Source organism: Vipera ursinii (genome assembly GCF_947247035.1).
Source record: "Vipera ursinii genome assembly, chromosome: 9".
NCBI classification, from domain to species: Eukaryota; Metazoa; Chordata; class Lepidosauria; order Squamata; family Viperidae; genus Vipera; species Vipera ursinii.
Genome location: NC_139523.1, coordinates 7,266,655 through 7,286,338, shown reverse-complemented (window position 1 = coordinate 7,286,338; position 19,684 = coordinate 7,266,655). Strand labels below are relative to the sequence as shown.

Here is a 19,684-nt window from a genome sequence, read left to right as displayed (position 1 = left end):
CGCTAATGCCTGCAGCCCCTTTAGCGCATGTGCACGGGCGTGAATGGGGACACTAGCAGGGGACGGGTGTCCATGGCACATTTGCACATGCATGAACGGAGGCGATAGCCTGGGCAGGTTGCGTGGCCTGTTTGCACATGCACAAATGGGGCTACTAGCTGCTGTGGAGGATGTGCAGCTGTTTGTGCATGCGCACGGCATCAGTGCATGCCGCATGTGCGAACAGGGCCACTAGTGCCACGCCAGTGTGTGTGGCCCCGTGCATGCATGCACATATCAATTTTGAAGCTTCTCACCTTCCCTCTGGTGTCTGGAAAGTTTGGAGACCTCTGCTGTAAAGAATTCTGCAAAGCAATCCTTTCAACTGCATTCTATAGACCTACTAGTTGTCCAGCTCTCTGTTATGTGTGAAATTAATTTAGTTCAATTGTAGCTGTTGAAAACTTGGTTATTGTAAGATTTGACAATACTAAAAGGTAAAGGTAAAGGTTCCCCTGCACATGTGTGCCAGTCGTTTCCGACTCTAGGGGCCGGTGCTCATCTCCGTTTCAAAGCCGAAGAGCCAGCGCTTGTCCGAGGATGTCTCCGTGGTCATGTGGCCGGCATGACTAGACGCCAAAGGCGCACGGAACGCTGTTACTTTGCCACCGTAGCGGTCCCTATTTTTCTACTTGCATTTTTACGTGCTTTCGAACTGCTAGGTTGGCAGAAGCTGGGACGAGTAACAGGCGCTCACTCTGTTACGCGGCACTCGGGATTCAACCCGCCAAACTGCCAACCTTCTGATCGACAAGCTCAGCGTCCTAACCCACTGAGCCACCGCGTCCCTTTTGACAATACTAGCTTTAACTATTTAAACCAACAATACCCAGACTGTAATGAAGAGTTTGTAAAGTCCTAAGGGGCATACAGATAGATATCACATTTCCTTTGTTTAATACTGTGTTAATGTGCAGGCAGTATATTTTGTTATCCTATCTGGTCTGCTGGCACTTCCTGGGAATTCTCAATTTAAATGTTAATGTGTTTGCTACCAGGAAAGGTGAGGGGACATAATTGAGTTGCATGTTGTTATCTATGGCTTGCATACATTATTTATTTATTTAGAAAATTTATTCATTGCCCACTTTTTTAATGGCTTGGAGCCCTTGCAACTGGGTCTAAAGTACAGTAAGCCATCATTAACATTCATTAAAAATAAAATGCAAGTTCTACAGCTCTTTAGAGGGGAAATTTCCCTAAAAATGAGTCAGCTTATTGGGCTGTCTGCCTCACAACTAGGGTACATTTGTTCCAATGCAGAGATGACCAAGGAAAAACTCTATGACTGCAGTCTTGAGGAATTTGGTAAAAGCCTTCTATAGGAAGACTCTTCTAAAGATTAAACAAGGAATGTATCCTATTCCTTGAATTAAATGAAGAAAAAAAACTAAAGCCCTTTTAGTTTCATTTTATGTTGCATGCAAACTAATCTCTTAATAAATCTCATGTTAACTGCATGCATCATTGTTTTTGCCAAATGTCATAGCAGTGATCAGATGCCCAGGCAAATGGCTCTTTTGGACTCAGACACAATGAACACACTACTAAATAATGGGATTTATTAGTTCAATCCTGATGGGGCTCAAGGTTGACTCAGCCTTCCATCCTTCTGAGGTGGGTAAAATGAGGACCCAGATTGTTGGGTGACTTTGCTGACATTGTAAACCACTCGGAGAGTGTTGTAAAGCACTATGGAGCAGTATATAACTGCTATATACCTATTGCATATTGCTATTGCTATTAGCTCTAGCAAACCGATTGAAAACCATAACATAAAAAGCATACATACCAAGCAAGATGATACTCAAATCTTTTACAAGCTGCCAGGAACTCCTTAATAACAACAGCAGAGATGCCCCATTAGGTAGCCAATTTGTCAACAGTACGCAATGCTAGATTCCATAGCAGAAGCTCCTCATTAATAACAACACTGCATGTTTTATCACAACCTGGCACCATGAACTTCATGGTCTTGCTGTGGTCAGGAAACTGCAAGACCTGATCTTCCCTGGCTGATATTGAATGGGAATTGAGAGGCTGAGATTTTCACAGCAAGAGAAACTTTAAAGCTATGTGGAAGATTCCCCTACCTTGGTTTAGCAAGCAAGAGTAAAAAGCAAGCAGGCTAGCTCAGCGGGAGATCTAAGCTTTCCTTAATATGAAGGAGAAATCAAAATATATCACTAACTCCTCTCAATAACAATGCTCTTCCCTCGTTGCTACTATTATATTTTCCCCTAAATTTGAACTCTGTGTGATAACATAATTATTAAAGATTTTATTGTATGGTAACATACCATAATGCATCACAGTGTTTGGCAAGAAAGCAATCCACACTCCTTAAGAACTAAAAGTCAATCCTGAAGGTCTGAATTTTGTTGCTTTTTTCTTTTGTAATTTTGAGAAAATTGCCTTGAGCATGCGAGAGTGGAACCTATTGTATTTATAATAGTCCAACCAACAGACATGCAACTATTTTGGGGTATAAGTGGATTATGGCAGGAGAAACGTAATGAAATACGTTATCAGGGACTTCTTCACTCATAATCAATAAGACAGTTGTCTGTGGCCTGTACAGCTATAAATACCCAAGAAAAAAGAAAACATGGAGGGGGAAGGACTCCTTGCTATGATTTCCTCCCATTTTTATTCCCTTGAGAGACAGACCATTCCTGATTTTTATTCAGAATCCACTATTCCATCCTTTCCCTGTAAAAGGTAAATGTAAAGGTTCCCCCGCACATGCATGCTAGTCGTTTCCAACTCTAGGGGCCGGTGCTCATCTCCGTTTCAAAGCCGAAGAGCCGGCGCTTGTCTGAGGACGTCTCCGTGGTCATGTGGCCGGCATGACTAGACGCCAAAGGCGCACGGAACGCTGTTACCTTCCCACCGGAGTGGTCCCTATTTTTCTACTTGCATTTTTACGTGCTTTCGAACTGCTAGGTTGGCAGAAGCTGGGACGAGTAACAGGCATTCACTCTGTTACGCGGCACTCGGGATTTGACCCGCCAAACTGCTGACCTTCTGATCGACAAGCTCAGCGTCCTAACCCACTGAGCCACCACATCCCTTTTTCCTTTCCCTGTGGTAGACCTAAAAAGTGATAGTCTGCCAAAGAGAAGGAAACCCAACTGACCTGTTTTGATATGACTACGTTTTAATAACCATCAGCAAAACTGTAAAAATGGGCTAGAATATGGTGACTTCTAGTTGAAGTATAGCACAAGATGCATTTCTACATGATACTGACATAGGATGAAGTTGGGGTCAATAGGAACAAGTAAAGAATCATTCAAGTTGCTGATCTTCTGTCCAATCCCCTCAGCAAGCCCCCTCCTCCTCCTCACAAAACAGTGATTGTGAGTGTTTGCCTTTTTTTCTCACTTGTTTTAGGAAAACTGCTTCTGTAGCTAATCAAAATGGCTCCATTTCCAAAGTGAATCCTCAAGCAGGAGTGTTGTGATTCAGGGTCAGCCTGTGGTTTGGGCAGTTGGGTCGGACGACTCAGAGGAGGAGGAGGGGGCTTGCTGATCACTGCAGACAAGATTAAATCCTTCAACATAACATTTGATTGAACATGGCAGTGCAAGAAGTCACAGATCTTATATATCTTTGCTCCAGAGTTTAAACTGTGAACTTCATCCTCTTGCTAGTCATTCCAAGGCTTTGGAGATAGCTGCTGAAACATTTTCATAATGGCTCTCTCTAGCCTGAAAACCATCTTGCAAGCCTTAGTTCTTATGCCCTGGTCAGAAACTGCTTTTCATGAGAGCAGCAAAAAAATAAATAAGAAGAAGCCTATTGATTTCTCAAATCGTTGCAGTATATTCAAAATAAACATAATCGATCATTCCCCCCCCCCTGTAAAATAGCCTGGTTACTTACCAAATTCATTTGAAATCTGATTTTGAGAACAATTGTTTGTCTAAAAGCAACTGTTTTGCGGTGGTAAGTCTTATCTACTTTTCAGATTACCTCTACCCTATATGTGTTTGTGTGTATATATGTCTATGTGTGTGTATATCATTTGCATAAAAATCATCCCAATAATGATTGTTTGCTACACTGAAATGGTCTTTTTAGAAATAAATGTTAATGTATTGTTGTATTTAAATATATTAATATATTATGTCTACAACACGAGAAAGTGTTGGTGATTTCTTTAAGTTCTCACAAAATCAGCCAAGGATGGCTGTGTGCTGAAACCAGGTGTAGACCTCTTTGTAATTGCTTTGTCTTTTTAAATCCTTTAAATTCTGTAAAGTTGTTTTGTTAAAACTGGGTGAAAGCAGTTTTGGGGATAAAATTGCAAGTACTCACCAAGCTAAACTTTGTAGAAGTGGTCCCTATTTCAGATTTACAGAATTCCTTCTGTCTTCTGCCAAGCTATTCCCTGCATTAAACAAACAGAGTAAAATGCTTTGTAAAGCATTTTCTGTAAACTTTTTGTCTGTGTTCATTTTCAGCGGCCCAGTTTGATTTCAGTTAAGATCAAATAATGGTGGGGGTTTTTTGTTTAGTTTTTTTTGCAACTTTTGAATATTTTGAAGCATCGCTCCATTATGCCTGATTTTTTTTTAGTTCATAAATACTTTGGAGAATAAAATCCATGCTGAAATATGCATGGATGTTTAATAACTAAAATCCAGAAGGCAGAAGTCTACATTGTAGAGAGAATGGAAATACTTGTGTGCAAAACTTGAAGGAAATTTGTTTCCAGTTTACATACAGTGGTGGGATTCAGCCGGTTCACACCAGTTCGGCAGAAGCGGTAGCTAATTTTTTGTTGCCCAGGCCTAGAATGGACTTCCAGAAGCGGCATCCACAGAGAGAACCAGTTATTCACATATTTGAATCCCACCACTGTTTACATACTACCTTGAGAGGTGCAAATTAGGTTAAGTGACATTAAAATGCAAACTAAACTGATTTCTCGCCCATGCCTAGTTAAATATAAATTCTTGGGTGGATGGTGATGAGCATGTGAAGAGATAGACACGACCCTTCCCAGTGCTGCAAATGTGATAGTCGGCTTTTCTGATCTATTGAAGTGTTTCATTTGACACTTGAAGCATTCCATTTGAAGATTCATTTTCTCCACTGTTCTGTTGTGTTTCCAGCTGTGACAAATTTGATAGCCGTGAAAACCAACAGCCTGGGTGAAAAGCAACAATTATGTCTTGAAGCACACTGCTTATTTTAAGAAATTAGAGGCATTTAAATACACCCAGAAACAGTCTTTGAGTAAATGGCAATGTTTCCTCGTCAATTAAAACACCTACTTTTTTTCCCTTTTGAAAGGAACAAAACAGTGATTGTGAGCGTTTGCCTTTTTTTCTCACTTGTTTTAGGAAAACTGCTTCTGTAGCTAATCAAAATGGCCCCATTTCCAAAGTGATCCTCAAGCAGGAGTATTGTGATTCAGGGTCAGCCTGTGGTTTGGGCAGTTGGGTCGGATGACTCAGAGGAGGAGGAGGGGGTGTTGAAGAGCTTGCTGATGATGGCCTTGAGGCTCCGCAGAGCCCTCAGCCGGGCCCCTCCCACCTGGTCACGACGGAGACCCAGCTGTGTGAGCCTGACAGCGTGGGTGAAGATGACCCACAGCTGGCCCTGTTCAAGGATGCCCGATGCAGGAGGCAGTCAATCAGGAGTAAACAGAGGAAGACAATGGGGCACTTCGGAAGGAAGCAGAGAGAAGCCACACCCTGAACTGTATAAAAGGGGAATGCGTGGGAGGGCTGGTTTGCTGAAGGCAACCGCTTGGATAGTTCCTGTTTCTTAGCTCCTGTTTCATGGTTGGTGTCTTGTCTTGCTCTGTTTTATGTGAATAAATTTGGCAGGCTTTATTCCAGCCTCTTGCCGTTTGTAAAGGGGTTGTCCCTGCTTTTGCTGCAGGGCCGGTAGCAGGCTGGTACAGAACAAGGAGTTATTTTCTGCCTTGACCAGGAAGAATTAGTAGGATTCCCGCTTCAGGACATGCCTTTGATTATAAATTTTTAAGATAGCTTGGGCAGGTACTATTTTCTTATAATATTCAAATGTAGAATGAAGCTGATTACCAGTAGGTTCAAGTGATAAACTATGTCTGCATACAAGGGTAATTTAATTTCTGAAATACAGTATAGACTTACTGAAAATAAAGTATGTTGTAATTTCCTCTCACAAGTATCTGGGTCTATCAACCTTTACCAATCAAGGTCCTTTCAGTTGGCAAAAATCTAACATTTTTTTTAAATTTTCTGTTTGTTTCAGTCTATGTTTTCAGCTATCCCAGGAGATGTGGGATCTCTCAAAACATTAAAACAAATAATAAACCAATAGTGAGAAATTCTATCAAGAGAAGGAAACTCCATAAATATCAAGGTATAATATTCCAATATCAACGCAGGATTGCAAATTGCCATTTTAGAACTGGGGAACCATAATTTTAGGGTTTCCCCAAATGTAAGCAGTGTTGATCATAGTTACTGGAAAATATGGGAATTGTAATCCAACTTATCTTAGAGATCAAGAAAGGTAACCTTGATGGAAGCCAACATTTTTATGCTCTGGGACACAAGATCATATTTGGAAGCAGCTCAGGCAGATGCCTTTCTGGTTCACTGGGATATAAGAATGTGCAAAATTCTGTTGTTAGGCAAATGATAGCTATGGTCTTTGTGTGAAGTTGATTTCTGGTTTGATCTACCAAATGAGTTGACAGTATCCGGTGGGTGTAAGTTAAAAGGGTGGGGTGAATTTATAAGGAATCCAGAACATAGAGTGCTTTCCAACTGAGTGTATGGTTGATTTCATCTAAACAAATGAAGATTAATAAATCAAGAAGAAATCAAAGTTTGTCATTCCTGCATTTGTAGAGCGGCTACCTATTAAGATTCCATATTCAGATAAGCTTTTGATTCCTAGTTAAGCTGTCTTTTTCCACCAGTGGGATGTCCAAGTGGTTTCATTCATTTCAAGCTAGAATGTTACTTTCCATATGCTATAATTGGTGGAGCAGTGGGCTAATGCCTCCTTAAGTAACACCAGCTGCCTGCAATTAGTGCAGGTTCGAGTCCCACCAGGCTCAAGGTTGACTCAGCCTTCCATCCTTCCGAGGTAGGTAAAATGAGGACCCAGATTGTTGGGGGCAATTAAGCTGACTTTGTAATAATGCCGCTGGGTGTGTGTGTGAAAGCCCTAATAAGCAGGCATATACATAGAATGAAGGCTACTGCTAAGCACATTGATTTGTGCTTACATTGTAAGCCGCCCTGAGTCTTCGGAGAAGGGCGGGATATAAATGGAATTAAAATAAAATAAAATAAATAAATAGTTTAGATATGGAATGCATTAACACAATAGGTAATGATAGTCATTACTAAATATTAACTTTAATCATTACGTGGGACTTCCAAGGTCAGTAATTTTATGCTTTTTAAGTATCAGATACTGTGAAAAGACTGCAGTAAAGATGTATTTGCGCCAGTTTTGTGAACTTCATGGAACCTTATGAGCAGCGATACTGGAGGTTTTCATTAGGATCATTGTTTGATGAGAGCTGAATTCAGTAATTTATTCATAAACAGGAGGGAAAGGGCTTGAATTTTTAAAACAAAAATAAATATGAGGCAAAGTGCAACTGACAGATTGCCATCCCCTCTGAATTACTCCTTTGGGGAGCAAACTACAGGGCTAGAGAGGCTGTTAACCTAGAAATGTCATTGAAGAGCTCTACTGCAGTCTTACGTACAGAAGGTCAATTTTGTTCATGATCAGCTTGGAAGAACTTCTACATCATTCACATGTTGTCTTGCACTGGAATTCAGACAGATTTAACACCAGGCAATATTTACATAAACTCTTCTGCAAAGGTAATTGAGAAAGAATTATGGAACTATATTAAAACAGTGACATCTGAAACAGCTATCTTAATTATTCCCGGTAAAGATGCATTCACTGCAGCTTAGTAATTATGAGATTGGCAATTTCAACACATATGAATGAAGGATGCCAACCGGGGAAGCCTTATCCTGAAGCACTAAAATTCTTTTTTAAAAAAAAGAAAGAAAAAAACAACAACAACTTCATACTGGAGTGTTACATCTGTAAAATGTGAGCACTAATCAGCTATCTTTGACGAAGACAAACACTAGATAATCATAGTATTATAGAAAATCAGGTATTATCTGGTTTAACTCTCCAAAGTATGCTGGACAGTCCATGAGAAGTGGCTGTCCAGGTAAAAGCTCTTGAAATTCAGAATTCCTACCTCAATAAATAAACTGTTCTTTATATTTAAACGAGATTTGGGTAGCTGCAATTATTTTTAGTTCTGGTTTTTCTGGCCATGGAAAATATTTTTCAAGCACCTTCTACATTAGCTTCCCTTTTTGCACTGGAACAGGTCAATCATACTGTATGTGTATGTGTTGATATTTTTTTTTCTTTTTTGGAAGTGGTGCAATTTAATAGGTGTCATCTACTATAATTTTTGGCATTGCAATCACTGACCCATGATGATTTAGTTTTTTCTTGTTTCTACAGTTCATCTCATTTTAGGCTTTTAGGGTAGAAAAGATGGTTCTGACTCCTGAAGTAGCATTTTGGAACTGGCTCCAGTTGGCAGATATGTATCTCTTTTAACAAAACTCCTGCTGGCCTTTCACACTAGCACTAAAGCCTGAATCTGGGCCTTGGCCTGGAGCCCCAAAACTGTGAAGGGTCTGAGCTCCTGGTTGTATTGATGATTAATAATTGTTTGTTTCTCTCAGGGGCTACGTGTTTTAATTTTTGAAATTGTTTTATTCCTAATATTGTTCACCACCTAGAGTCACTTGTTGAAATGGATAGCCATATATACATACAGGGCTTTTTTTTGTCATAGAATGCTCAGAACGGAGTTCTGGCACCTTTTTTTGGATGGAACCTTGTAGGGTAGGCAAGGCGGGTTGTATGAAGTGTGTGAGTTCCGGAACATTTTTTTTTTACAAAAAAAGCACTGCATACATGCATACATACATACACACACACACACACACACACACAAACATGCATATACATCAAATAAATATCAAAGGGAGTCCTATAGCCTGATGTTTACCTAGTTTTTCTAGAATGGAGCTGTTAGATGAAATTTCTCCGCAAGCTAGCTAAAGACAGATTCTCAGCCCCTGATGGACAGATGTCCTCCCACCATTAAAAGACCACTTGGTCTGCTGATAGATTAGCTGAAGAAAGAACCATTAGGCCTAAGACTGTCAAGAATCTGCTTAATGTTTTTAAATGTGTAAAGAACAAATGTGCTGCAACCAGCTGCAACCCTTTTAATGCCTTAAATTATTCAACCTCTAAAGAGCAGGCTGAAAAAAAATATATTACTTGTCTTTTAATGGCTTGAGTCTTTTAGGATTGAAATGGTATTTTTGTCATTCTCCCTGAGCTTAGGTTTACAGTCTTGATCACAAGATCCCTTTATGGTAACTCTATCAAGAGCACTATCTGCCCTTCTCACTGGTCCACTGTATGTATGTACATATGTTTGCATGCACACAAGTAGGTAGGTGTGATGGCCTTGACTTGCCACTGACTTCTTTAAAAATGTTTTGATTTCCAGGTATAGTGGTGAGAGAGAACAATTCATGCAAAGTTACCCTGTTGGTTTCCATGCCTAAGAGAGGACAAGAACCTAGCCTTCCCTACTCCTACCAAGACTGGTGCTTTTAGCCATCACAGTAGACTGCTTCTCATTTTTAACAACTCTATCAATCTGCCATTTTTGTATTTTGAAATATTTTTGTTGCAGATTCTTAATGCCCATTCTAGAGAGTTATCTCAGTTGACATGGAGGTTAGCCAGTACTATAATAAGGCTTTTTTAGAACTGGTTTGGAAAAGTAGTTGGACACTCTTCAATGATTTTGTAATGTTACTTCCATAAATTCTCACCCCTGTGGCCAGCAATAAAGAAATTACTGTTCAAAAATCTTAAGAGTGTCATAAAACAATGTTGAAGAAATTGAGGTACAAATCTATAAATTCTTCAGTTCAATATTTCTTTTGTTATAAACTCATCAATAAACTCATAAATTGAAGTATTTCAATTTAATCCTTCTTCTGAACTCATTTAAATAATTTGAAATTTCAGCCTTTCCAGCTATAGCAGGGGTGTTAAACTCACAACATCATGTGATGTGTCGTGACACATCACAACTTTTTTGCCATTGTCGGCAATGGGGTGGGTGCGGTTTCTCCATGATGCATCCAGCCCTTGGGCTGGCAGTTTGACTCCCCTGATCTATAGAGTAGAATGGGATTCAGAAGAACAGTTATGGCATTGTATTACAGTAAACACAGAAAAATGCAGCATTTGAGAAATGCTTTTTTATAACACTTAGTTGTTGTTTTTTATGGGAGCATCAGATTATTGACAATAAAGTTAATGGCTCTGGCGTAATTCACTCTCAGGGTTCTTACAAAATTTACAGCAAGATGTTAGTTAAAATGCTGTTAGTTGTCATACAGTGTGTAGAGTTTGGAACATAACCAAATCTCCTGCCAAAAATGCATTACAGGAGATCCATAAGGTCAATTTTGATCAAGCTTTCTTTGTTTACTTTTCCTTTTAAAGGATCAAACTTTTCTGCATAAAAATGTGGAACAGAATCTTCAGGTCCCATAGAATACAGTCTGAAACACAGCTCTAGTAAATGGTCAGAAGTTGTGAAATTCTGGTGAGGGTATATACATATAATCTCATATTGTTGCTTTGTGACAATTTTTAAAATCCCTCTTTAAAATAGTTATGGTAATTACCTCTGGCTATATTGAAATATATCTTTTCAAAGGTTGTATTCTTTATTTATTTTGTATAGCATAACATTTCATATTTGGGGTGATCTTTGTCTCAGATCCCACTTCAGTTGCTGTTATCAAATAATGGTGCCATCTCTTTTAAGTTGAATGTCAAAAGGATATAGAAAAATTAATTCTGAAGAATGTTAAGAATTGTTACTTCTCACAAAGTCCATGAAAACAACACAACAGCAGATCTGATTGTTGTCAAAAAAAGAAGAGTAAGAGAGGAAGATCAGCAAATGAAGACTGATCCTCTAGTCTAGTACAAGAGAGGTAGAATGAATCCCTTGGCAGGAAAAAGAGGCAAAAAAGGTTTTTATATACCGTAGGTTTGCTCTTGAAACAGAGCATTCTTTATTTTTATTTTCCTTTTGGTATCTTGACTTTTATTCAATAAAGGTTACCGGTATTTATTAATTGTATTTTGCTGAAACATCCATTGATTTATTAATTATGTTCCGCCAGGTCATAGCAAACACATGGATGGATTTTCTTCATGATTATTTATCCCTAAGCTGATACCTCAATTCATCCAACAGTGCATTTATTGCCACTGCAACCAAGACTTTGCTGCTGGCTGTTCTCATATATTCCCTTCCACTTTTTCCGGCTTTCTCTAGAGAGCTAGGTCTTTACATAGTGTGTCCAAAGTAGAATAATTTGATTCTAGTCATTTGTGTCTCAAGTGAGAAATCTGAGTTGATTTGTTGCATTTGTTCCATTGATTTGCTTTCTTGTGTCAACAGTTTTCTTAAGAGTCTTCTCCAACACTAGTGTTCAAAAGCATCAATATTCTTTCAATTTGGGTTCTTCAGAGTTCAGCTTTTTATTTCATATAGTGTCAGAGGGAATACCACTGCTTATACCATTCTTTGGAGGTGTAGACACTTCATGGCCCCCTTGGCTCCTCTGTCACATCCTAGACAGTGGTGTATTTCTTTTCTGCTTCCCCCATACTGTTGATAGTTAATCCCACAGTTCAGAAGCCATCTTTGTCATCAGTTCTAAGGCTGGTTGCTGTAACTGTTGTCATTACTTTGGTTTTCTGCGTATTTAAACCTAGTCCCATTTTTTTTCAACTGTAATCCTTGACTTTTAATGCTAAAGCTTGCAGATCCTTTGGATTTTTGTCAATCATAGTAGTACCATCAGCATAGTGCAGGTTATTTCTTTCTCCAGTTTGAAAATCACACTCATCTTCTTCCAATTCAGCTTCCATCAAACTATATTGAGCATATAATATGGGGAGATACAGAGCGTTGTTTCTTCCTTTGCCAACTTGGAGCCAGTATTTTTCACAATGGTCTATTCATACTGTGGCTTGCTGATCTATACATATGTTTGACTCAAGGACAATGAGGTATTACCATTTTTCTAAGCAGAATTGAAGGCTTTTCTATGATCAATGAAGCACATATTGACATCTGCTCTTTGGGTTTCTCCATTGTCCAACATGCATCGGTAGTAATGTCTCATTTAACTTTTTTTAAAGCCAGCTTAAACGCCTGACATTTCATTTTCCACATAGGGCTCTAATCTGCATTGGATGTCCTATGTGTTGTGATTCAGGGTCAGCCTGTGGGTTCGGCAGTTGGGTCGGATGACTCAGAGGAGGAGGAGGGGGGTGTTGAAGACCTTGCTGAGGGGGTTGAAGATCTTGCTGATGAGAGCCCTCAGCCAGGCCCCTCCCACTTGGTCACCACGGAGACCCAGCTGTGTGAGCCTGACAGCGTGGATGAAGATGACCCACAGCTGGCCCTGTTCAAGGACGCCCGATGCAGGAGGCAGTCAATTAGGAGCAAACAGAGGAAGGCAATGGGGCTTCTCGGAAGGAGGCAGAGAGAAGCCACGCCCTGAACTCTATATAAGGGGAATGTGTGGGGAAGGCTGGTTTGCTGAAGGCAACCGCTTGGATTGTTCCTGTTTCTTTAAGCTCCTGTTTCTTGGTTTGTCTTGTTCCGTTTCTTTTTGTAGCTATAAATTTGGCAGGCATAATTCCAGCCTCTTGCCTTATTGTAAAAGGGGTTCTCCCTGCCTTTTCTGCAGGGCCGGTAGCAGGCTGGTACAGAACACTATGCATTATTTGCTAGCACATGTAATTAAGGAAATTGAATGATAATCTGCACATTCTATTCTCCTTTTTATGGCTTTAGAATGTAGATTTAACGCTTCCAATTTGTTGGTGATTATGTTCTCCAGATTTGCTGGCATAGTTTGGCTTGAAACTTTACTGATTCTTCCTCTGTTGCTTTCCATATTTCAGTGGGTATTCCATTGGTTCCTTTACCAACTTTCTAATCACTGAAGTGTCGATATAACTTCATCTTCAGTATATGATTTTTAATTTTCTTTGAATTGGTTGCTATCTATCCATTGGCATGCTTTAGCACAGGGGTGTCAAACTGCTGGCCCGTGGGCTAGATGCACCACACCAAAACTGTGCCCACCCCATTGCAGGCAATGGGAAAAAAGTCAGGGATACGTCGTGACACATCATGTGATGTTGCGAGTTTGACACCCGTGTTTTAGCATATCAGTTAAAAGTTAGAATCATAGGAGTGGAAGGGACCTCGGAGATCTTCTTGTCCAACCCCCTGTCAAAGGCAAGAGACCATATGTCATCCTGAACAAATATTTATCCAATATTTTCTTGAAAATCTCCAGTGATGGAGCACTCATAATTCTGGGAGGCAAGCTGTTCCATTGATTAATTGTTCTCACTGTCAAGATATTTCTCCTTAGTTCCAGACTGGATTTCTCTTTAATGAGCTTAAAATTGCTTTTTGTCCTCCTCTTGAAACCTCTTTCTGAATTCAGAAATCTTTTGGAATCTTTTCCTTGTTTTCCACGTCTTCTTCCATCTCAAGTATCTTTACATATGTTTTAATACAACTACTTGTCTCTTGAAACCACTGTATGCAACTCCTTCTGCAATTTTTATTAGTGTTTGGAGCATGCATTTGGATGATCATCATATTGAAGAGTTATGCATTGTGGCCATGTACAGTTCTTGTTACACTCTTTCTAACTATAGTAACAATGCTCTATCTTTTTTCTCTTTTTTTGCTTTTAAGGTCTTGAGTAATAAAGAATGTGAACTTCTGACTGAAAGTGTCCAATCAAGATCCATCTCAATGATGCCTAAGATGTCAATTGGTAGTTGTTTCATTTCATCTTTCCCATAGTCGTATTCCAACTCTAATTCTGTCTTTGCAACTTCAGATTTTCTTTTCCTGTATGGCAACATTAGCAACTAGATATCCCAAAAATTTTAATCTAGCCATGTTATAAATATCATTGGTATTCTGAAAGATCTTCAGCTCTTCCTGAGTAACACGGTGGGCACTGTTGAGCATTCCCTTGTAGACGAGGCAGAACATGTGACCAAAAGTCCAAATTCTACTTTATTGTAAGACAGCACTAGCAGAATCTTGCAAGTCTAAAAGTTCAGTTTTCTCTTTTACACCCTCCAAATTAGAGAGGGTCTCTTAGCTTCTTCTCCTGCCCACTATACAGCTCCAGTCTATGCTGTCTCTTATCTGACCAGTCCTTAGGCAGAATCTTTTGACACAGTTTCTCAGGGTTATTCCTTGATACCATGACACTATCTGATGCAAGGAACCATCATTCAGCACTATATAATCAATCTTTTTACATATTTTTTTCCATGTTGTTTCCTTGGTAAGAACATAGAAGTGGTTTACCATGTGGGAACAAAGAATTCATCTTCCATACAAGGGATAATTTCATATCTAAGAAAAAAAAAAGGTTCACAAAATAATTATCAAGAATTCTTAGATTCTTGGGAGCTTGCTTAAATGGTTTCAGCCCCCCTTTGTCCATGAAGAACAGGAAGAATTCTTATTTCATCCCAAACTAATTGACGTAGCAACATGATTTATTTATTTATTTATTTGATTTATATACCGCCCTTCTCCTGGAGGACTCAGGGCGGTGTACAGAGCAATAAAATAAGAATACATTAGATAAATAATTTTAAAACCCAAATTAGTAGGGAATGTGGTGACTGAAAGCAGGAATGGGCCCACAACATTTCCCTTTGCTGTCCCCAAGGCTTTCTTTCTTACACGACTGTTTTCTAAAGATTCTCTTGATTAAAATAAGCTGGATATAATCATGCTGCAAAAAGAAAGCATCGAACTCTTGTGCCATCTTCACTTTGAAAAATGCTTCTGGACTGCAAAAAAGCCCCCTAAGTATTCTTAGAAAATAAACACAAGCTATAGCAAGTGCTTTGCTTGGAAGTGTGTCTGTTCACCCTGGGGAGTATGGGAAATGATACGTTGGCTGATGTAGGGGTAAGGATGAAAGGATGAAAAGGATAAACCTTGTTATGTAGCTTTTTGGTAAGCAACTTTTGTGATTTATCACACTCCATAACTATTTTGTCAATGAGCAAACTCCAGGCAATAAGAACCTTTTATGTGCCCAGGAGATATCATAAAGATTCTAAATGTGCCCACTCACGCTAGACGGGCTGCAAATTTTTACACTCCTTTTCTAAAATGACTTCAGTTGAGAAGAACAGAGATTTGCTAGCACCAAATTCAGCTCAGAACAATATTTAAAAGACACATTGGGTTTCTACCAGGAAAAGCACACAAGGAGCAATGTGTGGGCTGCATACAGAGCAGATATAGGTAAAGGTAAAGGTTCCCCTGCACATGCGTGCTAGTCATTTCCAACTCTAGGGGCCGGTGCTCATCTCCGTTTCAAAGCCGAAGAGCCAGCGCTTGTCCGAGGACGTCTCCGTGGTCATGTGGCCAGCATGACTAGATGCCAAAGGCGCACGGAACGCTGTTACCTTCCCACCGTAGTGGTCCCTATTTTTCTACTTGCATTTTTACGTGCTTTCGAACTGCTAGGCTGGCAGAAGCTGGGACGAGTAACAGGCGCTCACTCTGTTACGCGGCACTCGGGATTCAACCCGCCAAACTGCCGACCATCTGATCGACAAGCTCAGTGTCCTAACCCACTGAGCCACCGCATCCCTAGAGCATATATAGTATATATCTAAACCAAATGAGTGGAATACTCCCAAAGTTCTTTGATTTGAAATGTAGGGTTCCAGCCTCTCAAAGTAATATTTCCAAAGTGATGCTAGCAGGTTAATATTGTCCTGTTCAGAATTTGTTAAGGAAATACCATTTCTTTTACATTTATAAAATACTGCAACTACTATGTATCAGTATATTGTATGCAGTTCTAGCAATAGGCAGGGGCACCTGTGCGTATCAGCAAAACACAGCCTTGAAAAGAATCTTGATGCTGAGATAAATGTAGAGAGAGTTCCTTCCCCTTCCCCCAATTAAAAAAATGTTTTGCAAGGAGAAAAATAAAGAAAAGGTAACTTTGCATTGAAAAAGGATGTAGCAAGTCTCCTGCCATTGCAAGGATTTCTGCAATTCGTTCTGGATGGATTCCAATATTAGAATGTGCATCGAAGCCATTGCTCCAAGTACCCTTTCCTGGCTTGATGCCCTGCAGGCGTTTTAAATTTCAATTTCCAGAATCCATAGTTAGCACAATCTTATAAGCCAGGAAATTGGTTCAGGACATTTGGAGGGCTGCAAGTCATGGATGGTTGTTTTTAAAGGTTTCCATGAATTGATAAAATTGTAGCTGTTACTATAAACTTGTTTACAGAACATTGGATGTTGAGAGGTTCTGTTTTAGTGGGAGGGGGAATTTAGGTAGAATCGTAAATAGAAGTGAACGATACACACTAGTATTTTTCCATCTTCCTTGATGGACTCAAATCAAGGGCGTCACATTTGTTGAGGTTTCGTTTTCTGTGGTGACAGCTGTGGTCTATTAAATTACTACTACAAGTAGTCTTCAACTTAAGATCACTCTTTTAATGCCAATTCAAAGTTAGGATTGCCTTGGAAAAAAGTGATTTATGATTTGTACTCACACTTAGGACTGTCATACCACCCCTGTGGTCATATGCTGACAGTTCAGATGCTTAGAAATCAACTCACATTTATGCTAGTTGCAGCATCCTATGATGCTAAAAAAAAATGGGGGAAGCAAAAAAAAATCCATTGAGGAAGCTGAATACGTTTATAACTGCATGACTATATGATTCACTGAACAACTGACATAAAAATGGTTGTAAAATCAGTTCTGTTCTTTCTTACAACTGCAATGACTTACAATGGAAATTCCGCTTCCAGTTGTGGTAATAAGTCAAGGACTACCTACATCCATTAACATAAGACTTTTTATTTTTAATAATTGTATCATGTTGTTGTTAGTTGTGAAGTTATGTCTAACCCATCGGGACCCCATGGACAACGTTCCTCCAGGCCTTCCTGTTCTCTACCATCTTTTTGTATCATACTGAAGGATTTTCTCATAAGCATAAGGTTCAATATTGTTTTAACTGATGTGTGTATTGTTTGGTATAGCTATTCAGTACTGATCTAAATAATAAAAGAGCAATTGCTCTATACATTGCAAATTCCCCAAGGCCGCATTTTTTGATTGGCACATAACATGAGAGTGATTGATTTCCCCAAATCCCTATAAATATAAAAGACATTCCCCAGCACAGAAATTGGAATGGTGGTATTGCCATTATAATTGTCATTGCTGTTGTTGATGATAATTGTGGACAAATGACTGTAGAATAGTTAACTAAAGTCTAGGGGGGTGGGGATTATAATTTAGATTCTAGATGCTTGGCTGCACATGCTCTGTCATTGTGCCCAGATTAGCAGAGTGGGATATTTAAGAAAGACTTTATTTCAGCATCCTCCGTGATAGGTCTGGGGAGAATGTGGGGGTGGGGGAGATTTTCTAGATAGCTGCTTAAGATGATTTGCAATTAGTACTTGAATAGGACCTTGGGAAGTTGAGGGTTGCAGACCAGAAATCAAAGCCTCTCTCTCTCTCACTTACAACTGTTGCAAGCTCCCTATGGCCATATGATCTAAATTCAGAGACTTGGAAATTGGCATGTATTTACCACAATTGCAGCAACTGGATTTAGGTGATCATCATTTGTGACCTCCCCAGCTGGCTTCCTACCAACAAAGTCAGTGGGAGAAGCCAGATTTTCTTAATGACTGTGTGATTCACTTAACAACTACAGTCATTTGTGTAACAGTGACAAAAATGTTGTAAAATGGGGAGCAACTCACTTAACAACATCCTTACTTAATAATGGAAATTCTGGCCCCAATTGTGGTTATAAGTTGATGACTACCTATATGCCTATGTAAGGAGTCAGGGAGTCCTGTTCAGCTTGAAAGCAATTTTACTTTTTTCAGTCATATAAATGGGAATTTACCCAAGGAAAGCCACTCATGTGGCAATGTGTGAAGTAACACTCTGTCTTTGGGTTGGTTTCAGCAGTCTTTTTCTAGAGTGTCTTAATTATATCTTTAATCATGTTTTAATTATTGCTAGCTATTCTGAGTAGTGGAAAGACAGGACATAAACCCCCCAAAATAAATCAAGTCATCAACAAGATGGACTCAGGTAGCTGCTTGTACTTTTTTTTCCTCCATAAGAAGGAAGAGTTATCTTATTGAGCAGTGGATATTTCCCCCCCCCCCCCTTTGGTCAGGAAACCTTTTCTTATCTTTATCCTCTAAGATCTTTGAGGAAAAGTTATCCACAGTGTTGTCACTGGAGAGGGCAGGAAGAAATTCTAAAGATTCTTCATTTTGTAGGTTTTGAAATTTTAAAATAGAAAATGTCTGTGTTGGATCTTTCAGAACCTTAGTGTTAACTGTTTTATTGCTCCAAGGGAGAAAATTGCTTCTGAATTGTGGACCTAGTTCTGGAAGATCCTGAGGGTTGCTGAACTTGGACCAGATCTATTTCAGAGGCATAAATGCACATGCCTCTCAGGATCAGGTTTTGACTGGAGTAGTAAGTTGACTAGACAGACAGGCAAACAGACATTTAGACAAACTGCCCTGCTGCAGAAAGAGTTATCTTGGCCCAGTGGCTCGCCAAACACTTTTCCTTCTAGCATCATCATTGGTGGGATCTTTCCCAGACAGACTCCGTTTCCTTCCCATATGATTATGATTTATAGCTGACAGTGGCTCAGTTCACCCTTTTGGGTGTTGTCAACTGTGTATCCTATACTGAGATTATGTCTCATAGACAGCCCTGGGATGAATGAACTCCCTGTGAAGTTTAATCATCTTCATTACTGGGTGGAACATCATCATGCTGGGGCTAATGAGATGCTACTGGAATGTTCACTCTTCAGTGTGGCAGTATTCCCTTTAAGATTGAGCATCTTGGCTGTGATGACTCACAAATGCAAAATCTTAGAGCAGTGCTCTCTATTCAAAGCCCTTTTCTCTCTTCACTCAGAGGGGTTGTATCTTTCATTCCCTGGTTTGAAAGGAGGAACAGAATGACAAATTAGCTTTGGCACAAAGCTGTTGACAATAGCAGCATATCTGAACCTCTGTAAGACACTGTGATAGAGAAGTGGAGGTAGGGCAGGGAAAAACACAGTGAGACTGTATCAGATTGAGTGTCATTTGTTAGTTGCAGGCAGAGTATATAAATCAGTTACATAAATAACTTACGCACATTATTAATATGATCAGCAAGGGAGAGAACTCAGGACTACGTTTTTGTAGCAATCTCAGGACTGAAAAATACTGTTTAGGAGATTAGACGGAACAGCATTTTAACATGTAGATTCCATTGCTACTGAAATTTGGGTTGCAGATATTGATGTTGTTTTTATGGCTTTTGCAAAGATTTCACATTTGCTTTTTAGCTTAACTATATAAAGTCAGAAGACAAGC

The 19,684-nt window shown here is 39.5% G+C and overlaps 1 protein-coding gene across 1 annotated transcript in view; it reads left to right on the top strand.

The window, feature by feature from the left end:
* The window catches only part of CSMD2 (CUB and Sushi multiple domains 2), a gene marked incomplete at both ends in the record, with an annotated part of 607,174 nt that overhangs the window by 108,907 nt on the left and 478,583 nt on the right, over positions 1-19,684 (top strand). The window lies entirely within an intron of this gene.